The following is a 19,627-nucleotide window of genomic DNA, read 5'->3' on the forward strand; positions in this document are numbered from 1 at the left end:
TTCAGAAGGGGAATGAACATCTATGTCAAAAAGATAGACCTGCTACCCAGGAAGTCTAGGTTCAGAAAAGTGCTCCAATTGAGCTGTATTCTGCCTGGCACATTCACCCTCCGGTGCTAAGTGGCATATCGCAACATCAAGATGTCATACCGATCAATGTCCAAGTTGTGTGTGACAGCAAAATGAGGATCCCAGATATAGTCACAAAATACCCTGACAACTGCCATGATTCCTACATCCTATCTCAATCAGCGATAGGTCAACATTTTGCCAGTGGAAAGTTTGGAGAAGGCTAGTTCCAGGGTGAGTAGCACTGTAGAAATAGTAGAGGAAACACAGAACTGTTCTTTAACTATTATGTTAATCTTTTTACTCTTTGGGGCTACCTTGTCATTTGTCTCAGCGATATTTTGGGTGAGCCTTGGCCTGTACTGGCCGGCAGAGGACCTCTTCCAACTGGCGGGGTTAGGGGATCCCTGCCAGCCATAACAAAAATGCCAGAATTTTGGGTGGGGTGGGTACGCTTCCGGTTCATCTGCTTTATAATTTGTGTTGCAGTTGCAGGAAGATATTGTAAACATAATTATATGACTTAAATGAGTTTTTGTGATAACTGCAGTACATGTTTTTTGATAAAGTAGGATAATCATTGTTTGGAAGTAGATGGCCCATGTTGCCTGTGGAATGTAATTGTTTTCTCTTCGGGGGTGGGGGGGAGGCAGGTACAACTTTTACAAAGTTATATAGGCCTATTCATGTGTGTGTTGTTCTCTTTTGGTAGGGGATGCTGGTTATCCATGCAAGCCGTGACTGATGCTCCAGTGCCAGTACCACGTACCCCTGCTGAGGAATGCTATAATGAAGCACATAGCAAAACAAGGTCTGTTATAGAGTGTACTTTCGGTGTACTGAAAAGCTGCTTCTGCTGTTTACATCTTTCTGGAGGGGTGTTGCAGTATTCCCCCAAAAAGGTTATAGACATAGTAGTGGCATGTTATATGCTATATGCTACATGCTACATAATATAGTGTTGAAGCATGCGGTGTACTTAAACGTTGACCCTGTAGTGCTGGCCAAGCTGGATTTTCATCCTACTGCTGCAAATGGGACAGATGCCTTTAGGGGGTAACGACATCTGCTGGAACATAATACAACAATACTTCTCATGTAAGTAAACCAAAACAATGATCAGCTTTCTACCTATTGAGACTTTTTTTTCGGGGGGGGGGGGGTGTTACTTATCAACTCTACATAATTTAAATGTCCCATGTGTACTGTTATGTAATAGTTTAGTTATGAAAAGGATGGTTGGGCAGGGGCTGGGGGCATTTGTAATGTTATTACCTCTGGCCCCGATGCTCAAAACCTAACATCTTAGGATACACAGAGTAGGGTCAAAATACCATATAAGGGAGAAACTTCAAGCATTGGGCCCTCTAACCCTTGTTGTTTACTAACCCTTCTCTTTTATGTCTCCATGCAGAAACATTGTTCCCCTGGACTGGACTGCAGGTTGCGATGTTACTTCCGGTGTCCGCCATCTTTCCTATGTTGTTATTGTACTTTATATATGTGATGATATAGCACCTGCTTTGACTAGTTTAGAGGTCTGTTGACCTCTCTGAAGAATGGCTACAATCTGTTGTCTTTTGTAAAGGAGTCCAATGATCTTAAGGTTCTGACAAATTATTGCCCCTTCTCCTCTCCCTGCATTGGCTAAGGTGACTGAAAAGGTTGTGCTTGCTCAGCTCAGTGACTTTGTCTAATGTTCAGATTTGCTGGATCTGTTTCAGTTGATATGATGAGGCAGGATCTAGATCACTGTTTAATATATTGTGAGAGACATTGCTGAAAGGTTAGAAGGAAACGTTTGCATGCCTGTCACCTCCATTATATGCAAATCTCTTTCATGCATATTCTACTACTACTACTACTACTTAGCATTTCATTAGGGATATCCTGAAAACCTGACTGGCCTGAGATCTTAGCACTTGCCGTGCAAAAGAAAAAGCCACCCGGATCAGGAGAGTCTCAGCCCTAGGCTGCCGTCTTGGAGCCATCTTCCTGGAAGTTGAATTCAGAGTATTTTTGGTTTACCAACCTGTTCACTGAATTACTTTTATACATTTTCTTCACATTGATTAAAACATATTTGAGGGAGGTACATTGATGTTCAAAGAGCATGACACAGCTTACTTTTGCTGGCCTTAATTGGTGAGGTCCTAAGAATGGTCCTAAGGTTTGGCAATTAAAATTCAATGCGAAGAAATGCAAAGTGATGCACTTAGGGAATAGAAATCCATGGAAGACGTATGTGTTAGGCAGGGAGAGTCTGATAGGTACGGACGGGGAGAGGGATCTTGGGGTGATAGTATCTGAAGATTTGAAGGCGACGAAACAGTGTGACAAGGTGGTGGCCATAACTAGAAGGTTTGTTAGGCTGTATAGAGAGAGGTGTGACCAGCAGAAGAAAGGGGGTGTTGATGCCCCTGTATAAGTTGTTGGGAGGCCCCACCTGGAGTATTGTGTTCAGTTTGGAGGCCATATCTTGCTAAGGATGTAAACAGAATTGAAGCGGTGCAAAGAAAAGCTACGAGAATGGTATGGGATTTGCGTTACAAGACGTATGAGGAGAGACTTGCTGAAGTAAACATGTATACTCTGGAGGAAAGGAGAAACAGTGGTGATAGATACAGACATTCAAATATTTGAAAGGTATTAATCCGCAAATGAACCTTTTCCGGAGATTGCGAAGGCGGTAGAACGAGAGGGCATGAAATGAGATTGAAGGGGGGCAGACTCATGAAAATGTCAGGAAGTATTTTTTCACGGAGAGAGTACTGGATGCTTGGAAGGCCCTCCCACGGGAGGTGGTGGAAATGAAAACGGTAACGGAATTCAAGCATGCGTGGATAAGCATAAGGAATCCTGTGCAGAAGGAATGGATCCTCAGGAGCTTAGTCAAGATCGGGTGGCAGAGCCGGTGGTGGGAGGCAGGGCTGGTGGTTGGGAGGCAGGGATAGTGCTGGGCAGACTTATACGTCTGTTGCCAGAGTCGGTGATGGGAGACGGGACTGGTGGTTGGGGAGGGCGGGGATAGTGGTGGGCAGACTTATACGGTCTGTGCCCTGAAGAGCACAGGTACAAATCAAAGTAGGGTAGACACAAAAAGTAGCACATATGAGTTATCTTGTTGGGCAGACTAAATGGACCATGCAGGTCTTTTTCTGCGGTCATCTACTATGTTACTATGTAGTTATTCAAAGTTGTTAAATCGCAAGAGGATTTTGAAAAATTGCAAAGACGCCTTACGAGACTTGGCATCCAAATGGCAAGACATTAATGTGAGCAAGTGCAAAGTGATGTATTTGGGAAGGATGAACCCGAACTATAGCTACAATGATACTTTGAAACCTCTCTGCTCAGTGTGCTGCGGTGGCAAAGAAAACAAATAGAATGTTAGGTATTATTAGGAAAGGAATGGAAATTAAAAAAGAGGATGTTATAATGCCTTTGTATCACTCCATGGTGCAATCGCACCTTGAATACTGTGTGCAATTCTGGTCACCGCATCTAAAAAAAGATATAGTGGAATTAGAAAAGGTACAGAGAAGGGCGATAAAGGGGATGGGACAACTTCCTCATGAGGAAAGTCTGAAATGGCTAGGGCTCTTCAGTGGAGAAAAGAAGGTTGAGGGGAGATATGATAGAGGTATATGAAATAATGAGTGGAGTGGAACAGGTTGACGTGAATCGCTTGTTTACTTTTTCCAAATACTAGGACTAGGGGGCACACAGTGAAGCTACAAAGTAGTAAATTTTAAATGAATTGGAGAAAATATTTCTTCACTCAACGTGTAATTAAACTCTGGAATTCATTGCCAGAGAATGCAGTAAAAGCAGTTAGCTTAGCAGTGTTTAAAAAAGGTTGGCTATCTTCCTAAAGAAAATCCACAGCCATTTTAAAATGGACTTGGGAAATCTACTGCTTATTTCTAGGATAAGCTGCATAAAATGTATTGTACTGTTTTGGGATTTTGCCAGGTACTTGTGACCTGGATTGGCCACTGTTGGAAACAGCATACTGGGGCTTGATGGACCTTTGGTCTGTCCCAATATGGCAACAATTATGTACTTATGTAGACTGTTGCGTGGTCTGTAAACTGAGTGCGCCCTCTTTATACCAAAAATATTTTGGTTTTACTGTACTAGATTTGGATGAATTCTCTCCTTCTTGCAGCCAGAGCAGGTTGATACTACTTGTAGTTTACCATTTACTTCCCCATTTGGATTTGGGATTTGAGTTGTTGCATGATCAGGAGGCATCTTTACAGAGTTGTTAGAAGATATTGTTAGTGTATTTCTAGGTCCCCTCAATTATTAATTATAGAGGGATCGATATTCAGCCAGTGGTGGTCAGCATTTGCTGACCACTGCCAGCTTTATTCCCTGTTATTCAGTGCCAGGTTATGTTTGGGCATCACACTGAATATCCGGGCATACGCAGGTGGCTAAAAGCTGGTTAAGTGTGATATTCAGCATGTAACCAACTATGATGAACTACATAAAGATAGAACTATGTTTTATACGGTTATCTTAGCTGGTTAAGGGCTGAATATTGGCACTTATCTGCTAAGTGCTGACCTCACCCCTGGAATGCCCACAAGGTAGCTGGTTTGGCTTAGGAGATAATTGGGCATTTTCAGCAGCACTATCCAGTTAAGTGCAGCTGAATATGCCCAGTTAGCCCTGGACAAGTGATTTAAATGGCCAGAAGCTGTTTCTGGCCTTTTAAATTGCTTTGAATATTGACCTCATAGCTGTGAATATATCGTCGCCAGAGTGCCGGAACCAGTCTCTTATATGTTGGTAGAGCACTTGAGTAGAGATATTTCTAAAGCTGTTGATTCATTTGCTCCTTTTAAAAAGTGTCATATTATGTTATCTAAATCTGCCCCCTGGTACTTGAAGGACCGAGTAAATTGAAGCAAATTGAACATAGACTTGAAAAATGTTGGCATAAATCCCAACTGGAATCAGATGGCCTAAATTGTGAAATTCATTTGTGAGAGCATAATACAGCTCTTTTGGCTGCTATATAGAAATGTTATTCTGTGATTGCTTCCTCTTAAAACTCTGTTAAGGATTTATTGTAAAATAGTTAAAAAAAAAAGCGACATTGCATTCAGCTTGTGTGTTACTCTTTTGACAAATGATAATCTATCCATCTTCCATTGTGAGCAGTTTGTGAAGTGTTTTTCTGGTAAAAATCCTAAGTATTAGAAGCACATTACATACCAATGTGGAGTCTTTATCATCAAAGCCTTATGATAATAGCTTCACTAATTTATCCCTGGACTCCATTTATGCGGTGGATAATGAAGATATTGATAAAATCTTGAGGGAGCTAAAATCCACAACATATCTCTTGGATCCTTGTTCCTCTTAGTACAGCGAACATGTTAGCATGGCTTAATTGTCTGAATTAACAGATCATTAATATGTATTTTCTGGAGGGAATTTTACCTAAAGTTTCAAAAGAAGAAATCCTCTCAAGATTTTACTGACTTCAATATTAATAGGCCGGCATAATAAGTGAAAAAGTAACAACTATGCAATTATGGGATTATATAGGACAGGCTAAGAGTATAAACAATTTCCAACCTTGTTTTAATTCAGGATACAATACAGAGATAGCTTTTAGGGATGTACATTCATCTTAAACTAATGGTGAAATGCAATAAATTAGGCCATTTTTTTGTTTGGCTTCTTCAAATAAACTGAATGTCCACCAGATCCATAAATCATTTGTTTTCGGATCCACTATGGAGGCAAATTTTAGATAGAACATAAGTAGAGGAGTGTGGTAGCCGTGTTAGTCCACTCTTAAGGTTATCAATAGAAATCAAACAAAATAAAACATGGAAAAGAAACAAGATGATACCCTTTTATGGACATAACTTAATACATTTCTTGATTAGCTTTCGAAGGGCAACCTTCGAAAGCTAATCAAGAAATGTATTAAGTTATGTCTGATAGAACATACAAATCAGAACTTGAGATGTTCAGGTTGAGACATCTCAAGCTCTGCTAACAGTTTAGAACATTATTTTAGGATCTTCTAACCTACAGCCTATTCAAAAATTCATCCAGGAATGAATGTGTATGTGGCAGAGAGCATTCATTTTACAAGCAGCAATTTCTAAAATATCAATGGTGTCAATGCGGCAACCTAAACATGTATATTGGTATTTGAGAATGTACATATGTATATCAGCCCTCAGCAGTGCCCCTGCAGAAACAAGAAATTATATCAAGGTGGTGAGGAGCGGCTGAGGGAGATGTTGGGACGGCCTGGGCAGCGTTTTGTGACATGCTTCTACTGCTGGGACTGTGTGAGAGAAATAAGTGTTGAAAAGGTATGCTGGGGTAGCTGCCAGACTGCATTGATGGGGGGGGGGGGGGGGGGGGGGACATGTACGATGATGTTTGGTGACTGTGTACCCTATCCAGAGTTAGTTTTGGTATAATGGGTACGACAGTGTGACTGAGCACAGCATAAAAATTTATATAGAAATATTAGAAATTTCGATACTGGTGACATTAAGAATCCGCCCCTATGGTAGCCACACCCACAGTAGCCAAACCCCTTATACCAGCCGTGGTGCATATAAGCAGTATCATTGAAAAAACTATACCAGTATAGGAGAAAAAAATAACATGATTTTTTTTCATTATGAATAATTTCTGTAAGCTGTTACAGCTCCAGTATACCCAATGCAAAATAAGACAGCAGATATAAATTCTCAAATTGGACATGTATTGGGATTTATTAATTGCTTTTATGAAGAGATTCACCCAAGGCAGTGTACAGTAGGTACAGTTTAACATAACATTTATAATTTTGTTAACAGCATATCAATAGTAAAATAACCAGGAATAAATATAAATACAATAAATGAGGTAAACTTGAAAACAGTAAATTGAAACCTAATAATAGAATTACTGTGAAACACAATCAAAAATATACGCATTTAACAGCACTGGAATTCAAATACCAGAGATATAATACAATGTTAGCATAATACTAATGATACACCTAATATGCATGCATTAGAACATTCAACTAACATAGATATGATGCTAAAGATTTTCTACAATACGGCTTACCATATAGCTGAGGGACCAAGAACAGATATATTATGGGATTAAGATGTGTGGTACAGAGTCAGTTGGGATAGTTTGATGGCTAGTTAAACTAAAGGCAAGTTTGTTGTATACCGTATTTTTCGGACTATAAGATGCACCTAGGTTTTAGAGGAGGAAAATAAGAAAACAAATTTTGAAGCAAAAATTGTGGCGGAGATCTGCTGGAGGACCACAGGTTGTGCAACAGTCTTGTATGGGGACAGCAGTTTTGTACAACCTGTGTGGCTCTGCAGTGCAATTTGTCCTCCCCTACCATCCATGTCCAGCAATTCTCCTCCCATCCCCATGTCCAGCAATTCGTTCAAACCCCCGCCCACCTGCCCGCCCGCCTGCCTGTTCGCCCTCAGCTCCCCGACTTTCCGTTCGTGCAACCATGCTCCCTGCCTTGAAATCTTTAATTTACATACCCGAAGTCGCGGTGAACCAGCAGTAAGTAAAAGCAGCAGGCAGGCTCGCCTCCTTGACGCTTTAAGCGTGAGGCCCTATGCGGTCGCAATGCTCGCCTCAGCCTAAGACTGGCCCTGGCCACCCCCCCACAGTGAGCAGGTACGCTACATTCGGACTATAAGACGCACCCACATTTTCCTCCCAAATTTTTGGGGAAAAAGTGCGTCATATAGTCTGAAAAATACAGTTGTTAAGCAAGAGATAAGGAACTGATCTAAGTTACAATGTGTGTAGCAAGCTAGTTCAGGTGCAAAATGAGTTTAAGTAGAAAATGGATGTATAAAAAACAGAACTTAAATGACTGCATGTGAGTTGATATGTTGAGTGGTGCTTAGACACCGATTCCAGGTGTGAACAGCTAAGACCAGTGCCAGATAGACTTCTACAGTCTGTGTCCTGTATATGGCTAGATAGATTAGGATGGGCTGGAGAGGGCTTCAACGTCAACGCCAGTAACTGGAATGTAAGGACAGTGCTGGGCAGAGTTCTACAGTCTTTGTTGCAGAAACAGCAAAGAAAGGCCAGGAACAAATATTTTTATGCCACATTTATTGTCGGTTTTCATGCATTAATAATGAGTGTGACTGATGGGCATACTGGATGGACCGTTTAGGTCTTCATGTGCCATCATCTACTATGTTCCTATGCTACTGTTACGGAAGAGGCAGCATGCTAAAAATCCCATGCTAATTGCATGCTACACTAAGAGTCAAGAACTGGGTGGGTTATGGGTAGAGAATGGACATGGCCTGAATATTGCAGTTAATACATGGTACTTACTGTGCTCTAATTGTCACTTGTGCATTTAAAATGGGAGCTTTTACAGCTTCTTCAAGAGAAGGGATTAAGGAGAAAATTCTATAAGGATCCACCTAGTTACAGGTGGCTAGAACACGTGTAAATGGTGGTGTTATAGCCATTTACATGGTAAGTGGCCACTTACCAAATTTTCTAAGTTTTATTTACTATCTCACCCATCAAACTGTATGTCTAGGCGGCTTACATCTAAAATTTCTTAAAAAGGGGAAAGGCAATAGCAAGTCATGGCTAAGAGAGGAGAGGGTAGAACTACACTTTTGATAGAAGAGGAGAAGAAAGGAGAGGAGGGGGGTCTATTTAGTCAGTCAGGTCTGTCAGGCTCATCTTTCATGGACAGCAAGGGGGAAGGGCCTAGGAATGTGCATCAGAAAAAAGGAAGGTTTTGAGTTCTGATTTAAAATTTTGGAGGGATGACGAAGGGGCTGTGGTAATTTATTCCAGTGTTTGGGTCCTTGGACTGTAAAGATCACTTTCCTGGTGTACATTTTGAAACAATGATTGTAGTATTCTTTGATTGGAATAGGGGGTTAAATTACAAGAAAGAAATGGAGGTTCACCAGAAAGATGGGTCTTATAGAATCTTATAGACCATAATAAAATCTTGTAGATGATATGGTGAGACAGTGGGAGCAATGGGCCGCTTTCAAGATAGGAGTGACGTGGTCGAATTTCTTTTTTCCAGTAATTAACATAAATAATCTCTTATAGAATAGCAGAAAGGATCAAAGCCCGCTGCACTAGCCATTAAGCCACTCCTCCTCTGTTTTGGACGTGTTGCATTTGGACATTTTTTTGTTCGAAAATGTACCAAAAACAAACACGTCCAAATCACAGGACGTCCTTGGTATTTTTGAAATGAAAGATGAACGTCCATCTTTTTTCGAAAATATGCTTTTCCCCGCCCCAGGTTTTGGACGTTTTACAAAGACGTCCAAATCCAAACATAGATGTTTCCTTCAAAAATGCCCCTCTTAGTTACTTGCCCAGACTGACTGCAAGTAAAGAGACAACAAAGTGGTACCCATGATACACAGGAATATCTGCTGAAAGTATCGTTTTCTCTATCCATAAAGTGGTAGCACGAAAAAATCTAAAACAGTGGAAGAAAATTCTCTGGGACTTCATAATACAGACTGACAACCACTTGCCACTCAATAGAACCAATATCACTTTGGTTGAAAAAAAGCAGGTGTGCATTATAGATGTGGCAATACCAGGAGGCAAACAGTAGAAGATGATGACAAAATATCAAGATGTGAAGATTAAAGTTGAGTGACTGGTGAAAATCTGCTGTTGTGGCCCCTGTAGTAATTGGTGCCCTTACAGCAATATTAAAAAAAACCTGGAGGAATATCTGAACACACTAGGCATTGACAAAATCACCATCTGTCAACTATAGAAGGCTGCAGTGCTTGGAACTGCCCATCTCTTACGTGAATACCTCTGAATATTACTAGTAATACTTATCATTTCTATAGCGCTACTAGACGTACGCAGCGCTGTACCCTTGAACAGGAAGAGACAGTCTCTGCTCGACAGAGCTTACAATCTAATTAGGACAGACAACAGGACAAACAAGAGATAAGGGAATATTAAAGTGAGGATGATAAAATAAGGTTCAGCGCTGCGTGCGTCTGGTAGCGTTATACAAATGCTATTAGTAGTAGTAGTAGTTCTGAACAAGTGAATAAGAGTTAGGAGTTAAAAGCAGCATCAAAAAGGTGGGTTTTTAGCTTCGATTTGAAGATGGCCAGAGATGGAGCTTGACGTACCGGCTCAGGCAGTCTATATCCAGGGCTCTTGGGAAGGAACTGCTAAATCCAGCCAAGAGCATCTGGTAGGCTGTGTGAAACCATGATGCTAATAACAATGATCTGGTCGATATTCAGCCCATGGTAGTCAGTGTTTTTTAAATGCTGACTGCAGCAGGCAAAAAGAGCCCCAGATATTCAATACTGGGCCATGTCTGAGCACTGGCATTAAATATCTGGGGCTAATTAGCTGCTAGCTGCTGGGTCTTATGCAGGTCCCAGCTGATATCCATCTGGGACCTATACAAGACAGTTACATGGGCTGCTGTTGAATATTGGCTGGGGCCCACATAAACATTCTGGCAGGTAACACCCCCTCCTTCCAATCTCTCCCCCCCTTGATGTTGAGATACTCTGCCTTAAGATCCCCCACCCACCCTCTGAAGAAATTCTAAGCCAGCCCCAGGCCCCATCCCCCAGCCAATCTTTGCGGGTCTCTGGTGGTGTAGGGGGAAATGAGCAGAAGTGATGCCCACCCAGGGCAGCCTACACTTCAAAATGGCTGCCGTAACCTCTAGCAGCAGACTTGCAGTACTTCAGGTACTACTGGAATTGCCATTGAAGCCCACTCCAGTCTATTCGTCTTCTCATTTGTGGGACACAGACCGTAAAAGTCTGTCCAGCACTGTCCTCATATTCCAGCCACTGAAGTTGCTGTTTAGCCCATCCTAAACCAGATTGCCACATATGAGACACAGACCATACAAGTCTGCCAGGTATCAGCCCTAGCTCTCACAGCCAGAGTCGCCATCTAAGTGTCACTTGAAACATCCACACACATGCAGCCATTTAAGGTTAGGTTTTATATAACTTCCATTTTCTAATTAGAGATCCTTTGTGTCCATCCCATGCCTTTTTGAATTCCGTCATCATTTGTGACTCTACCACCTCCTTAATGGAAGACTTTCCACATTTGTGCTGTTAAAGTAAGGAAGAAGAGGAAGAGGAGGAGACAGCACTCAAAGAACTTGGTATTCGGTAGATGAGAGGCTGGTGCAGGTGCAGCTTATACTTTCACGGGAATCCCTCTGACCTGCTTCCATCCCCGCGGGAACCCCGCAGGAACTGCCTCCGTCCTTGTGGGAATCCCGTGGGTTCCGCGGGATTCCCGTGAACCCCGTTCCCGTGCAGCTCTCTAGTAAGAACAAAACTTGCTACATTACTGAAAACCTTATGTGCTGTAACTTCACTAGCTGTCAGCCTCAAGTTAAAGATGGTGTAACGGCGTTCAAGCTTCTGATGGCATTCTAGAACTTCCTACAGATGACATCATCATGCTGATCAACAAAACTTTATTAAGCTACGACATGTTAGAAAAGCAAAACTGCCAACTGAAAACTTTGAAATAGGCTTCTATAAACAGTCCAGCCAATGGTCAGTGTTTTTTTTTCTGCAAGAAGCCACACTGGGCAGGAATGAGGGGGCATTGCATTTATCTATATATTTGGATTTTGCTCATACCTTTTCAGTAGTAGCTCAAGATGAGTTTCATTCAGGTATACTGGGTACTTCCCTGTCAAGCTCATAATCTAAGGTTGTACCTGATGCAATGGAGGGTTAAGTGCCTTGCTCAAGATCACAAGCAGCAGTAGTAGGATTTGAACTAGCCACCTCGGGATGTCAAGGCCTAGTGATCTAACCACTAGGCCTCTCTTCCACTTGCTCATAGGACTCCACTACACCACCAATGATTTAAATGGGAGGACCTATGGGGGTGGGGGAGGAATGGAGGGAGGGAGGATTGGCACACCTAGGCCAGGATCAGGCAGTTAAGTGGGTACTGGCCCATATTCAGTGCCTTCACCCACACTCGCACTGAATACTGCCAACACCTGCATAACTGCTGGTTCCTCCCTGACTCTGCCCCTATAATGGCCTTGTATGTCCCAGCTCAAAATTTGCCATTTTGTGCTGATATTCAGCGGAACTGCTCAGTTAAGTGTCCTGAATATCGGTGGTCAGGCAACAGAGCTCAAGTTAAGCAGACAGGAGCCTCTCCTGCCCGTTTAAATCACTTTGAATAATAGGTAGAATATGCATGTTTCCTCCTGTTTTCTGTGCTCATAAATTATATACAATAAATTCAAACCATGTTTTGGGAAACAAAACATGCAGAGTCTTTAAATGTTGTATGCACAAATTTGAATTTGTTATGCAAATTTGTGATTTTTTTTTTCTTTTGGCATAGAATTCCTCCATGAGTACATTTTGTTGAATCCAATTACTATTTGATCAACTGTTTCATCTTTGTCTTTCCACTATTCATCATTTACTACCGTTGTTGGCCTTTGCTAATTTTGCCTTGATGGCATTTGTACATAGTACTTCCTCTTGGGCAGCAAAAAGCAATTCCCTTTTCTTCTTTAATTTACTGCTTCTAAGCCACTGCCAAGTTCTGCTGTTATCCAATTTTCCTTCAGCATCTGGATAATAATAATACCTTTTGTTTATATACTGTATGTGATGTCTTATTATTTAACAGCTAGGTTTTGCATCCTGGGGTCTTGGGACAGGGAATGTCTGGTTCCAGGATCTTACCCTAGAAAGGGTATTTATTTATTTATTTATTTATTTTATTGCATTTGTATCCCACATTTTCCCACCTATTTGCGGGCTCAGTGTGGCTTACAATACATTGTGAATGATGGAAATACAATGTGTTACAGTACGATTATGGGCTACATCGTGAGGAGTTATGGGAAGACAAAGTCAAGTCAAGACATCGTTTAGGCATGGAAACAATGGAATGTTACAATGGGGAGAAGATAGGGCGATAGAACAAAAGCAGGAGTGCATAGGGTATAACATTTTTATCTGTGGGTGGATTTTTAAGTGTGGTGAAAATACGGGGTAAGAGAATTCGGAAGAGAGTGTATTGATGCATTTTTATTAGTGTGTATGGACTTCACATGTATTTTGATCTAAAGTAGCAGGTTTGGCAAATGCAGCCCCAGTAAGTTTTAGTAAGTAGAATCTGCTGAAATCTGTTCTGCACAAGGGGGGTATGGACTTGGGAGGGGCATGGATGGGTCAGGGGAAGATCAATCAATTACACGTATGGGTTTATAACACTAGCATTTGCCTGCCTACAGTTAGGTGCATAAATACAGACTTACACCAGTATTCTATAACAGAAGTTTCATGCACTGCTGCCGTGAAAGAATCTGTGCTTAATGCCGAACTTTAGGTGAGGGCACTTAGGGGCCCTCTTACTAAAGGGTTGCCGCATGGCAATGTTCTTGCCACGGGCCAACCTAGAACCTAGAACTACCGCCGGCCCAGCACAACCTCCGACGGTAGTTCCACCTTGAACACGTGCAATTTCCGGCACAACAAAAAATACTTTTGGAATTTTTACCATGGTGCTAACCTGGTTGTAATTGGTTGGCGCCATGTGCTACTCAGTTACCGTCGGGTTACCGCAGGAGCCCATACCGCCACCTCAATAGGTGGTGGTAAGAGCTCCCTGCCGCATGACCATGCGGTAAGAGTGATCTCCTGTTTCATCTTTTGGGTTTGTGTACCCTTAACCTGCCCATGTTCCCTCTCAGGTCAATGTTCTCTACCTGCATATGCCCCTCTCAAGTCTATTCCCTCAACCTGCCCATGCTCCTTCCAGGTCAATGCCTTCAACCTGCCCATGCCCCTCCCAGGTCAATGCCCTCAACCTGTCCATGACCCTCCCAGGTCCACACCCCCCTTGAAGTAGCATGTTCTGAAATTTGAGTGTGCAACTTATAGAATACTGTCTAAGGGCAGTTACATTGCGTATCTGCCAATTAGCTGCAATTAACACCAACCATAGACAATAATTGTTTGTTAATAGATTAATTAGATACTAATTGGCCTTAAGTTATGTGAACAACTGACCTTATTCTAGTAGGATACTTGGGCACACATCTTTTTACAATTAGGGGGTTTCTACACTCCTACAGTATTGTCATGTCTGTGGCCGTGACCACCCTCATACTTACCCTGTTTCTGGGAGTCAGTGGCTATGCTGGCTTCTGCTGGTCTCTGTGTCTGTCTCTGTCTTAGTTTCTCTCTGGCTCTGTGTGCTGATTGCCTTACTGGACCTCACCTGTGTGGGCTATGCCTCTTCCAAGATGGCTGCCGCCTCCTCTATGCCAGTATCCAAGATGGCTCCTGCTTGTCCTTCCTGTGGGCTCTCTTTCTCTGTGTGTCAAGCCTCTCTTTGGAGGCAAGGAACTTCCTGCTTCTGTCCTGCTGGTAGTGACTCATCAGTGAGAGCCTTCATAAGGAAGTGCTGGGCTTGCAGTCAGTGCCTTTGCATGACGTGTTATACTCTCAGGCCAGGTCAGGTTAGTAGGTGTCTGCTGCACTACTGCTTAGCCTCTCTCTGGGTTCCAGCCCAGCTTCTTTCTGTGTCTGTGGCTGTTGTCTTTCCGTGGGGGGTTTCCCTGTCTCTGTTCCTGGCTTACCCTGTGTTTGGGGTGAAGCCTCTGCTCCTGGCTTACTCTGTGTTTGGGGTGAAGCCTCTGTTCCTGGCTTGCTCTGTGTTTGGGGTGAAGCCTCTGTCCCTGGCTTACTCTGTGTTTTGGGGTGAAGCCTCTGTCCGTGTTTGATCTCTGTTTGCTCTGCTGCCGGCCCAAGATCCTTGGCCTGTTCTTCCTGGTTTACTCTGTTCGCTCTGTTGCCTACCTTGAACCCTGCTTGTATATCCTGAGTGTATATCCTGAATCCTGCCTTGCCTAGTCTGTGTGCTTACCCTGCTTGTATTTCCTGTGTGTATATCCTGAATCCTGTCTCTCTGTCTAGCTAGTGTTTATTGCCAGGGCGTGGTCCCTGTTTCCTGCTGCTTCCTAGCTAGTGGGTTTACCCGCTGGGTATTCCCTGATCCCCAGTCTGCTTTGCTGGCATGTTGCCCTAGTCTTTGTTCCTATGTCTTGTCTCCTTGGTCTGCCGTCTGGTTCTTGCTAGTGGCTGTGCAGCAGCACTCCGTCTGAGTTTAGTTCCTAGTCCAGTTTCCTCGTGTTTCCTTGATCCTCGGTGGGTCCTCTGGATCTCCAGTCCGGCCTTGGCCAGCAAGTCCTGTCGGCTGCCCACACGCTGGAGCTCAACTCCAGCGGAAAGGTGGCTAAGCACAGGTGAAGCGGTTCCTGTTCTGCCGGTTCCAGTGGCCTACTTCCAGTCCCGAGTTCCAGTCCGGTCCTTCCGGACGTCCAGTTCCAAGATGGTCTTGCCTGCCTCTGCCGCTCCTCGGCAGGGGCCCATGGGCTTACGATCCCCAGTGCTGCCTCGAGGACCTGACAGCATTCCAAGGGCCTCGAGAACGCGACAAGTATGTACAATAGTGTGCCGGCTAGTATATCTGTCCCTGGGTACTTTGTGTGCTCACAGACACACATACTATACTATACTGCAGGTGTTTTATATTCCATAATATCTCTAATATGATTCATCGTGAATTACATAATAAGAAACAATCTCAAACAGGTGGAATTACATAATAATGATTCCACGTCAATATCAGTAAACAAAACTTGGAAAAGCCATGGTTAAAAACTGAACACTCCGAACAGCCTTATTTGTAATCAACAAAGAACAGTATCGTGTAATGCCCTCTGAATTTTGTCCTGAAAATGATTTAAAACCATATACGCAATCTTAAAATGAATTCGTTGGGAGATCAGAAGCCAGTGAAGTTTTATGAGAAGAGATATTCATTCAAATGTACTCATCTTGCAAATCAGCCTGACTGCAGTATTTTGAAATAATTGTAATCGTTTCTGTAATCTCACAGCAATACCTCCATATAATGAGTTACAATAATCTAAATAAGACAGCAAAACCGCCTGTGCGACATCACTGGCACTGACATTAATATTTCAGCATGCTGAGGCAGGCATAACACACACAGAAAGAATGGGTCTCTCAGTCACAGCCTGAAGTCACACTGGCTGTCTCTTCTGCCAATCAGTCAGTCCCTGAGCTGTAAGCAGTGAAACAACGCAATTAACACACTGATGTTTGACTCTCTCCCTTTCCACTCCTATGCTTTGTAGTGTGCCTGTTTATATATTTGGCCCTGGGTACTGTGTGTGGGCACAGACACACACATCACTAGCACAACTAGAAAGCCTGAAGTCACAGTGACTGCTTCCTGTGCCAATCAGTCAGTCATTGAACTCTAATTCTCTCCCTCACTTACATCCATCTGACCCTCACTATATCTGCCTCTACACTTAGTGTGCCTGCTATTCTTTCCCTGGAAGAATTGTGTTATATCTGCCTCTACACTTAATATGCCTGCTATTCTTTCCCCGGAAGAATTGTGTACAGCAACCTAGCAGAGATCCCTTTTATCGCTTTTTGATTTCAGCTTTTAAAAAAGCCTAAACATAGATTGGCAGCTTCAGGTTCGAGCCATGCACTGCCAAACTTTTCTCTTAGAAACAAAACCACTCATACCTCAGTACTGGTAGATTCAGGAAACCATGCATGTAACATAGTAACATAGTAGATGATGGCAGAAAAAGACCCGCACGGTCCATCCAGTCTGCCCAACAAGATAAACTCATATGTGTATACCTTACCTTGATTTGTACCTGTCTTTTTCAGGGCACAGACCGTATAAGTCTGCCCAGCACTATCCCTTCCTCCCAGCCACCAGCCCCACCTCCCACCACTGGCTCTGGCACAGACCGTATAAGTCTGCCCACCACTATCCTCGCCTCCCAACCACCAACCCCCCTTCCCCCCACCGGCTCCGCCACCCAATTTCGGCTAAGCTCCTGAGGATCCATTCCTTCTGCACAGGATTCATTTATGTATATCCCACACATGTTTGAATTCCGTTACCGTTTTCATCTCCACCACCTCCCGCGGGAGGGCATTCCAAGCATCCACCACTCTTTCTGTGAAAAAATACTTCCTGACATCTTTTTTGAGTCTGCCCCCCTTCAATCTCATTTCATGTCCTCTCGTTCTACCGCCTTCCCATCTCCGGAAAAGATTTGTTTGCGGATTAATACCTTTCAAATATTTGAACATCTGTATCATATCACCCCTGTTCCTCCTTTCCTCCAGGGTATACATGTTCAGGTCAGCAACCTCCTCCCTTCAAACAAAAGTCACTATAGCACAGGACTGACAAATACAAACTATGATGTCCCCCCTTTCTTCCCTGCACTCAGTCTAATTTATATGGGGAGTTGATTCCACTCTTCAGGCCCAGCAATAGAGAAAGAACAGGACTTATTTCAGCAAAGTGAACCTCTCTAGGTGAAGGGATGAAAACTTCTATTCATTTTCCAATCAAGGAGATCTAGTGCATTTGTATATCTTTAGAACAGAAGACAAATAGTAAGGACCATTCTGTTGCACAGCCTTGTAAATCAACAGAAGAACATTGAACTTTATTCTAAATTAAAACAGTAGCCAGTGGAGATCAAACAGAAAAGGTGTAATATGTTGAAAATGTGAGTTCTAGTCAGTCACGCTGCTGCATTCATTACCACTTGTAAAGGCCATATGGTAGCTATAGGGAGTACCAAATATAGCAATTTGCAGTAATCAATTTTGGTTAGAATCATACTCTTAAGAATGCCATAGAAATCATCTTTACTAATAAAGGACTGTGATAGCATGAGGGAGAGTTCAGCACAGAGCCTTCACAGAACAGCTGGTCCAGATATGGAATTTAAACAAGAATTCTTTATTTCTTAAATAAAAAAAAAACTGAAGCTTTTTTTCTGCAGAGGCATGCTGTCTCGTATATATAGTTACCTATAAAGCTCAAAGCTGATCCTGTGAGGGAGTGTTATTATGGTAGACTAGCACTCCCTCACAGGGACTTTGATTTACTTAATAGACAAAACCTATAACAAGAATCTTTTGTGACAGCTCTAATTTGCACCTTCATAGACAACATGCAGTTGAGAATATCACCCAGATAGTGAACTTGCTGAACCACCTTAATGGCATGGATAGACCCCCCTTCCTATGTAAGACCCATGTAAGACCCCCCTTCCGATGCTCGCTCTCCACCCCATGGAAGCACAGCCAAGAATCCCCATGAGAGCACTCTCCCTCCCAAACCAACCAGCTCTGCTGGAACAGCAAGAACCCCCCCCCCCCCCCACACACACACACCCGTTTCCCTGGTGGTCCAGTGAGAAAATGCCCACTCCTGCCTGCTGTGGCTGCCTCTATAAAATGGCTGCCACAACCTTTAGTGGCAGCCTCACAGTACTTGAAAGCCACCATCTTCCACTTAGCTCTCTGGAAACAGCTTGATGCTGTTTAGGACACTAGAAGGATTTAGTTTATCCACTTGTTCATCTCTGAGATATTGTAGTGCTTACTCCCATGTTCAAAAACAGTGGCAAAAGGGAACCCACATCTGTACCTCATTTCCTTTACTCCCTTTTTTCTCAGCAACTGATTAAGAATATGGAAACTCTTGCACTTCTGTAATGTATATTGCAAGAGGTCTGCATACATTTGTTACTGCTTCTTTCTTAAAGATAGGAGGCTCCTTATTTTGGGCTGCTGTCAACAAAGCTTGCTTGTCCCTAAAACTGTGAAGACACACAGTTTCTGCTGGCAGACCTATGTGCCATTTCAAGTTTAATCTCTTTGTTTGCGCTCCCTGGCACAAAGTGATAGAATAGATCCCTCACTATTTGAAACAAATTCTCACCCTCCTTTTCTGAGTTACACAGAATTTGCATAACCTTCCTCCTGAGAAGTTCTGAGAGAAGAGGACATTTCTCTGGTAAGTGAACATTATTGTGCTTTGGGAACTTAAAGGCTGGGATTTAAAGGGGGAATTGTAGGTTAGTGATAGGCAGAATAAAAATATAAAAAAGCAAACTTTATCAACTAATCTCCATACTCTTTTTCCCCCTAGTTTTAAAACTTGAACTTTGTACCACAGCATTAACAGATAGCCTCTAGCAGGCACTGCAGGACCTAATTTAATCTTCATCCCGCCCACCCTCCATAACACCTGCTCACCCCTAGCACAACTCTTCATTTATAGTCAGTTATTGTAATTAGGATAACAAGCGAGGAGTGCTCTTACAGAGTTTTAATTACATTTCATTATTTTCTAAGAAGAAAACACTAAATAAATCACACAATATATCATATAAACTAAAGACATTTTTATATTAAACTAATATCCTTAATACTTTAGCAAGTTTTAAATTATTGAAAAACTCAAAAATACTAAGATGGAGTCAGCAGTTCAGCAGCGAGAGGGGTGCTATCCAGTCTTTTGCAATGAATGTCACATGTATGATTATCTTCCAGTTGGTGAGCGGTTATATGTATGTGCCCAATGCAAAGAGCTCCTAGCTCTCAGAGAATGGGTT

The sequence above is a fragment of the Microcaecilia unicolor genome, chromosome 3, assembly GCF_901765095.1.
Source record: "Microcaecilia unicolor chromosome 3, aMicUni1.1, whole genome shotgun sequence".
NCBI classification, from domain to species: Eukaryota; Metazoa; Chordata; class Amphibia; order Gymnophiona; family Siphonopidae; genus Microcaecilia; species Microcaecilia unicolor.